We start from the raw sequence: 9,217 nt of genomic DNA, 5'->3' as shown, positions 1-9,217 counted from the left end.
TGTACAGTGGACAGGACAGAGGGGGTAAGTATTACAGTGGACTGGACAGAGGGGGTAAGTATGTACAGTGGACAGGACAGAGGGGGTAAGTATGTACAGTGGACAGGACAGAGGGGGTAAGTATGTACAGTGGACAGGACAGAGGGGGTAAGTATTACAGTGGACAGGACAGAGGGGGTAAGTATGTACAGTGGACTGGACAGAGGGGGTAAGTATGTACAGTGGACAGGACAGAGGGGTAAGTATGTACAGTGGACAGGACAGAGGGGGTAAGTTTGTACAGTGGACAGGACAGAGGGGGTAAGTATGTACAGTGGACAGGACAGAGGGGGTAAGTATGTACAGTGGACAGGACAGAGGGGGTAAGTATGTACAGTGGACAGGACAGAGGGGGTAAGTATGTACAGTGGACAGGACAGAGGGGCTAAGTATGTACAATGGCTTCAGAAAGTCTTCACACCCCTGTGCTTTTTCCACTTTTTGTTGTGTTAAAATCTTTCAGAACATTTTTACAAATTCATTAAAAAAATGAATTCAACACCTATGTTATGGCAAGCCTAAATAAGTTAAAGAGTAAAAATGTGCTTAACAAGTCACAAGCAGTAGTAAGTAGAATGGACTGTGGTAAGTAGAATGGAGTGTGTGCAATACTAGTGTTTAACATGCTTTTTGAATGACTACCTCATCTTTGTACCCCACACATAAACTCAGCAACAAAAGAAACGTCCTCTCACTGTCAACTGCGTTTATTTTCAGCAAACATGTAACATGTGTAAATATTTGTATGAACATAACAAGATTCAACAACTGAGACATAAACTGAACAAGACATGTGACTAACAGAAATGGAATAATGTGTCCCTGATCAAAGGTGGGGGGTCAAAATCAAAAGTAACAGTCAGTATCTGGTTTGGCCACCAGCTGCATTAAGTACTGCAGTGCATCTCCTCCTCATGGACTGCAACAGATTTGCCAGTTCTTGCTGTGAGATGTTACCCCACTCTTCCACCAAGGCACCTGCAAGTTCCCGGACACTTCTGGGGGGAATGGCCCTAGCCCTCACCCTCTGATCCAACAGGTCCCAGACGTGCTCAATGGGATTGAGATCCGGGATCTTCGCTGGCCATGGCAGAACACTGACATTCCTGTCTTGCAGGTGATGTCTGGTGAGGACCTGCCTTACAACAGGCCTACAAGCCCCCAGTCCAGTCTCTCTCAGCCTACTGCGGACAGTCTGAGCACTGATTTGCGGGATTGTGCGTTCCTGGTGTAACTCGGGCAGTTGTAGTTGCCATCCTGTACCTGTCCCGCAGGTGTGACCTGTCCCGCAGGTGTGATGTTCGGATGTACCAATCCTGTGCAGGTGTTGTTACACGTGGTCTGCCATTGTGAGGATGATCAACTGTCCGTCCTGTTTCTCTGTAGTGCTGTCTTAGGCGTCTCACAGTACGGACATTGCAATTTATTGCCCTGGCCACATCTGTAGTCCTCATGCCTCCTTGCAGCATGCCTAAGGCACGTTCACGCAGATGAGCAGGGACCCTGGGTATCTTTCTTCTGGTGTTTTTCAGTCAGTAGAAAGGACTCTTTAGTGTCCTAAGCTTTCAGAACTGTGACCTTAATTGCCTACCGTCTGTAAGCTGTAAGTGTCTTAACGACCGTTCCACAGGTACATGTTCATTAATTGTTTATGGTTCATTGACCAAGCATGGGAAACAGTGTTTAAGCCCTTTACAATGTAAATCTTTTAAAACATTTTATTTTTATTTTTACAAATGATCTTTGAAAGACAGGGTCCTGAAAAAGGGACATTTCTTTTTTTGCTGAGTTTATTAGGTTTGGCGTGTACAATGTGGAATGGTGTGTACAATGTACTAACTACTCAACCTCATCATACATACTACATTGATTCTTTTAGCCTACTTGTGGAACACTGCACACGGTGCAACATGAAATAGATATATAAAACATGCTGTCAAGGCCAACTTCAAATTGAAAGTAACTAGAGCGTTAAACAGCTGACTGCGAATGCATACTACGCCAGACAAATCCTACACATGCATTGAAAAAGAAGGTATACATCAAAGTAATTACTTAAGCCTACAATCGACAAGGATGCATAAAGAACAACAAACTCGACCAAGGAATTAAGAAAACTTTCCGTAGGGTGTGGCTGAATGGACAGCATCTCTGTCTAGTAGACAGCTGGAATTCGGCTATTCAGTTTGCGGGCAGTTAGACATTTTCTAGGTACAATGCCTATATGCAAATAATATCTGGAACAAAGATCTTGAGAAATTGTAGGATCAACTGCAAATTGTCGCTCATAGGAAAAAGCTTGCAATACCCCCTATATGAAGTCACCCTTGTGGAACGGCGCATTCAGTGTACTCTGACAGTGTCGACGTATCGTGCGCTTCCCACCAAAATAGTTGCTCTGCGTTCAGAGATGTTCCCTGTAACGTGTGCGCCCAGCTCATTTTTGTATTTGCCTGTCTGCATTATTCGCCAGGGAACGGAAACTTTCTGCGAATATTGAAGCGTTGCATCAACGAACGAGGCGGCTCTGAGAATATTGAAAACTGTTGTATCAATAAGAGTGCTCCGAGAATATTAATATTGCAACATAGCCAACGCGGAGACGGCCCTCGAAAAAATGTTACCCTGGCCAGCCTTTCCCTGTCTGATATGATTGTGCTGCCTACACAGCATCTGGGTGCTCATCATATACAAACAAGCAGCCCTACTTCCACACTATAGCTAAATAACTTAATGATGTTTTGCCAGCAAGGTTGATCTGTTAGAATATCACATTTTCATACTGGAAGATGGACTAGCAAAGACTGATAGAGTGAGAAGTGGAAATGCATTACATGTACCAGAGGCAGGTGGGCTACAGGTAGAGGACGATGATGTAGGCCTACAGCAAAAAGTTAAATAAGTTAGCCCAACTAGGTAATCATGAATTATTTGCATTATCTCAATTATTATTCTGTCACTACATGACAATGACTATTTTGTTATAGCCTACAATTGTTATTGTCTTTTGGGGGAAATGCACTAAATACCAAGTTGTTCAGTTGTTTATTTTCATATCAGTAGGCCTACATGAAACCAGAATTGACCTAGCCTATTGGGCGAATAAATTAAAATAGCAATTAGGCTTACAGCTATCACAGCTATATTTTAATAGCAATAAAACAACTTTTGGTTTCGAATGGTCACCAAAAAGGAGGGCTCCCCACCTCCCAATTAAATCAATCCCTGGCAATCTGATTATAACTACAATTAGAAGGTCAAATTCAAATGCAAACATTACATTTGTTGCACATGCTGGCAGCTGCTCTCCGAGCTATGCTCCGCATGGTCCTAAAGCCAGCTACAGTGGGAAAAAGACTTTGCATTTTAATCTGGATTGGAATGATTTTAGTCTACTTTTTAAAAAAGAATGAACGTGCTGAAGTAGTGTATATCGGTCGCTAATACAGGACTAGTAAAGGCCCACATTTTGTGAGAATTATTTTTAACTAAGTGTATTTGAGTGTTTACCAGCATTTGTAACTTGAGTCTGATAATTATCTGTACAACAGTTAAGATAATACTTAAAAAATAAAGTAAAAAATACTTGCTTGAATATAAAAATTGTTGCTTTATATATGTTTTCCAGTTTCTTGAAATACTTATTTCTATATGAAACTGAAATGGTCCCTCGACAGAACTAAACCCCCTTTATACCAGTCTGCTGTTCCCACATGCTTCAAGAGGGCCACCATTGTTCCTGTTCCCAAGAAAGCTAAGGTAACTGAGCTAAACGACTACCGCCCCGTAGCACTCACATCCGTCATCATGAAGTGCTTTGAGAGACTAGTCAAGGACCATATCACCTCCACCCTACCTGACACCCTTGACCCACTCCAATTTGCTTACCGCCCAAATAGGTCCACAGACGATGCAATCTCAACCACACTGCACACTGCCCTAACCCATCTGGACAAGAGGAATACCTATGTGAGAATGCTGTTCATCGACTACAGCTCGGCATTCAACACCATAGTACCCTCCAAGCTCGTCATCAAGCTCGAGACCCTGGGTCTCGACCCCGCCCTGTGCAACTGGGTACTGGACTTCCTGACGGGCCGCCCCCAGGTGGTGAGGGTAGGCAACAACATCTCCTCCCCGCTGATCCTCAACACTGGGGCCCCACAAGGGTGCGTTCTGAGCCCTCTCCTGTACTCCCTGTTCACCCACGACTGCGTGGCCATGCACGCCTCCAACTCAATCATCAAGTTTGCGGACGACACAACAGTGGTAGGCTTGATTACCAACAACGACGAGACGGCCTACAGGGAGGAGGTGAGGGCCCTCGGAGTGTGGTGTCAGGAAAATAACCTCACACTCAACGTCAACAAAACTAAGGAGATGATTGTGGACTTCAGGAAACAGCAGAGGGAACACCCCCATCCACATCGATGGAACAGTAGTGGAGAGGGTAGCAAGTTTTAAGTTCCTCGGCATACACATCACAGACAAACTGAATTGGTCCACTCACACAGACAGCATCGTGAGGAAGGCGCAGCAGCGCCTCTTCAACCTCAGGAGGCTGAAGAAATTCGGCTTGTCACCAAAAGCACTCACAAACTTCTACAGATGCACAATCGAGAGCATCCTGGCGGGCTGTATCACCGCCTGGTATGGCAACTGCACCGCCCTCAACCGTAAGGCTCTCCAGAGGGTAGTGAGGTCTGCACAACGCATCACCGGGGCAAACTACCTGCCCTCCAGGACACCTACACCACCCGATGCTACAGGAAGGCCATAAAGATCATCAAGGACATCAAACACCCGAGCCACTGCCTGTTCACCCCGCTGCCATCCAGAAGGTGAGGTCAGTACAGGTGCATCAAAGCTGGGACCGAGAGACTGAAAAACAGCTTCTATCTCAAGGCCATCAGACTGTTAAACAGCCACCACTAACATTGAGTGGCTACTGCCAACACACTGTCAATGACACTGACTCTACTCCAGCCACTTTAATCATGGGAATTGATGGGAAATGATGTAAATATATCACTAGCCACTTTAAACAATGCTACCTTATATAATGTTACTTACCCTACATTGTTCATCTCATATGCATACGTTGATACTGTACTCTATATCATCGACTGCATCCTTATGTAATACATGTATCACTAGCCACTTTAACTATGCCACTTGGTTTACATACTTATCTCATATGTATATACTGTACTCGATATCATCTACTGTATCTTGCCTATGCTGCTCTGTACCATCACTCATTCATATATCCTTATGTACATATTCTTTATCCCCTTACACTGTGTATGACAGTAGTTTTTTTTGGAATTGTTAGTTAGATTACTTGCTCGTTATTACTGCATTGTCGGAACTAGAAGCACAAGCATTTCGCTACACTCGCATTAACATCTGCTAACCATGTGTATGTGACAAATAAAATTTGATTTGATTTGATTTGATTTGAACCATAGCATTGCAAGCACCGAGCTTCTACCAACTGAGCCACATCATCACAAATCACTTGATATCACAATGGACTCAGTTACTGTGTTGTACATTGTTTTTCTTCACAGTGATGGAAAGTCTACAGGTACAAACTTAGATGACCAGCCTATGTACAATACAATAATGTACATTTGCATTAAGTGGTTTGTAAGGATGATAAATTAATACTACACAAAAAAAGTGGTTGTTTTCCATATTATTTGATCAAGGAAACTATTTTATTTGATGTGGATGTTTTGTATCTTTGCCCATAACTTTGCATATTTTGATGTAAATGTTTGAGGACGGGGTTTTGTTCTTTCTGGATTTCATTGGAATGACAATCACAGAGAAAGGGACAGGACAACAAGACAACATTTCAAACTATTGAATCCCGCAAGATACTGTTCTTAATAATACATCCTTTTTTTTGTTGAAAATATATTTGGTCCACTGATATTTGAATATCCCATTGAGCATGGTGAAGTTATTCATTACACATTGAACGGTGTATCAATACACCCAGTCACTACAAAGATACAGACGTCCTTCCTGACTCAGTTGCCGGAGAGGAAAGAAATCGCTCAGGGATTTCACCATGAGGCAAACGGTGACTTTACAGAGTTGAATGGCTGTGATAATAAAAAAACTGAGGATAGATCAACAACATTGTAATTACTCCCCAATATTAACCTAATTGACAGAGTGAAAAGAAGGAAGACTACACAAAAAAAAATATTCCAAAACATGCATCCTGTTTGCAATACAACACTAAAGTAAAATGCAAAAAATATGGCAAAGAAATTAACTTAATGTCCTGAACACAAAGTGTTATGTTTGGGGCAAATCCAACACATCACTGAGTACCACTCTTCATATTTTCAAGCATGGTGGTGGCTGCATCATGTTATAGGTATGCTTGTCATTGACAAGGACTACATGGTTTTTTAAGATAAAAAATAAATGGAATAGAGCTAAGGACAGGCGAGATCCTAGAGGAAAACCTGGTTCAGTCTGCTTTCCAACAGACACTGGGAGACATTCACCTTTCAACAGGACAATAACCTAAAACACAAGGCCAAATATACACTGGAGTTGCTTAACAAGATGACATTGAATGTTCCAGAGAGGCCTTAGGTACCGTTTTGACTTAAATCGTCTTGAAAATCTATGGCAAGACTTGATAATGTCTGTCTAGCAATGATCAACAACCAACTTGACAGAGTTTGAATAATTTTTCAAAGAATAATGTACAAATATTGTACAATCCAGGTGAGCAAAGCTCTTAGAAACGTACCCAGAACGACTCACAGCTGTGATCACTGCCAAAGGTATTTCTGCAAAGTATTGACTCAGGGAGTGAATATTTACACTATATACACAAAAATATGTGGACAGTGAACACCCTTTCAAATGAGTGGATTTGGCTATTTCACAGCCACAACCACAGCTCAGCCGCGAAGTGGTAGGCCACACAAGCTCACAGAACAGGACTGCTGAGTGCTGAAAAATTGCCTGTCCTCGGTTGCAACACTCATTACCGGGTTCCAAACTGCCTCTGGAAGCAACGTCAGCACAAGAACTGTGGCTTTGGGAGCTTCATGAAATGGGTTTCTATGGCCGAGTAGCCGCACACAGGCGTCGGCTGGAGTGATGTAAAGCTTGCCGCCATTGGTCTCTGGAGCAGTGGAAAAGCGTTCTCTGGTGTGATGAAACATGCTTTACCATCTGGCAGTCCGACGGATGAATCTGGGTTTGGCGGATGCCAGGAGAACGCTACCTGCGCCAACTGTAAAGTATGTTGAAGGAGGAATCATGGTCTGGGTCTGTTTTTCATGGTTCGGGCTAGGCCCCTTAGTTCCAGAGAAGGGGGTATCTTAATGCTACAGCGCACAATGACATTCTAGGCGATTCTGTGGAAGTTTGAGTGCCCTTTCCTGTTTCAGGACTGCACAAAGTTCCATACAGAAATGGTTTGTCAAGATAAGAATTTGACTGGCCTGGCAGAGCCAACCTCAACCCCATTAATGCCTATGGGATTTTGGAATGAGATGTTCGCCCAACATCAGTCCCCGAGGGCTGAATGGACATACCTTTGGTCAGGAAGAGAAGAGTGGAGGCTGTTATAGCAGTAAAGGGGGCACCAACTCCATATTAATGCCTATGATTTTGGAATGAGATGTTCGACGAGCAGGTGTCCACATACCTTTGGTCAGTGTATGTAAATGTGATTTTTTTTAGTCTGTAACACAACAAAATGTGTAATGATTCAAGAGGTATGAATACTTTCTGAATGCACTGTATGTGCCCATGTTAAAAATAGCATATAGCATTTTGTGGCTATTCTTTTTCTTTTTCAAAAACAAAAATGTAATATTCAGCTGACAGAGATTACTGGAAGGCCAAAAACAATCAGTGGCTGGACAGACAACCATGAGTGGCGGATTCAACTTTTTCTTTATATTTTTTGATTAGCAGATAATGTCATTGTATTTTCTCCTGCCAAGTAGTCCATCACAGATGTACAGTGTCGTTCATCTTCTGAGCCATGAGTGATTCAACAGCACTCTGTACCAGTAACCCCTGTAAATAGCTTTGCTACTGTTATTTTATTGTTGCTCTTTAATTATTTAAAATGTTTACTTCACTTTATTTTACACTTTATTTCTTTAAAACGACATTGTTGGTTAAGGGCTTTGCAAGTAAGTATTTCACTGTGAGGTCTACACCTGTTGTATTCGGCCAGCCATCATGCCCTCCTGGTTTCCCACCTACTATACCATACACACGTGTCACAGTTTAACATTAAATGCTGGACCATTCTCCTCTCTCTGTCTTCTCTCAGACAAGCAACGCAGGAGGCAACATGAGGTCCTAATATGTCTAACATTTCAGGCCTTCTTTTCCCTTAATGGAAACTGCTTAACAAAGTCAACCCGGCGGATCGGAGCGGCGAGCCTACCGGGCAGACTGTAATTGATGGACACTTGGCATGCTCGGTGCGCCTGGCGATTTGTCCAATCCATAAAAAGAGATGTCGAGGTAATTATGTTTGTCATGATATATTGAAAGCAGGAATGGGTGAGCTAATCAGAATACCTGACAGCTGTAGCGTGCAGATGCTATCAGACCTCTTGTCCACGGCGATAAAATGAAAGCGGGTCATTTTAACAGGTAACAGCTGTTCATGGCTAATTTGTTCAATTACGCGCGGAGGTTGTTTCTGGGCCCTAAGGGACCTCCACTCCTCCTAGATGTTCTTTCTTTCTTCCCTCCCTCGCTCTCGCTCTCTCTTTCCGAGAACGAACAGAGAGAAAATCCATACATGCAAGCAGCAGCAAGGCAAGGCCCTGGTGATGACCCTCTATGATGGTAACTCCGGTTGAGCAACAATCAACATGACATATGTATCTTCTTGCTGTGCAACTGTGTTGCTGAAAGGACACCATGAATAGAAATCCCTAGATGACTTGTTTGTCTTACCTGATGTCAAAACCATGTATAGTTTATTGGAGATATGGCAAGTGTCTTTATTGGTTGTCTGTGTGGCGAAGCATAAAGTTGGTGTGTGCGTGTTCTTGGAATGCAGACTGTATGAGCAGGTGTTCCCTCCCTTCCGGGCAACGATGAACATCAAAGCCTGCGACATTGAAGCTCTGAGCCCTCTCTCTCTAAATCCCTTGGCTATGATCAG

The sequence above is a fragment of the Oncorhynchus tshawytscha genome, linkage group LG16, assembly GCF_018296145.1.
Source record: "Oncorhynchus tshawytscha isolate Ot180627B linkage group LG16, Otsh_v2.0, whole genome shotgun sequence".
NCBI classification, from domain to species: domain Eukaryota; kingdom Metazoa; phylum Chordata; class Actinopteri; order Salmoniformes; family Salmonidae; genus Oncorhynchus; species Oncorhynchus tshawytscha.
This window is presented reverse-complemented; position numbering follows the sequence as displayed.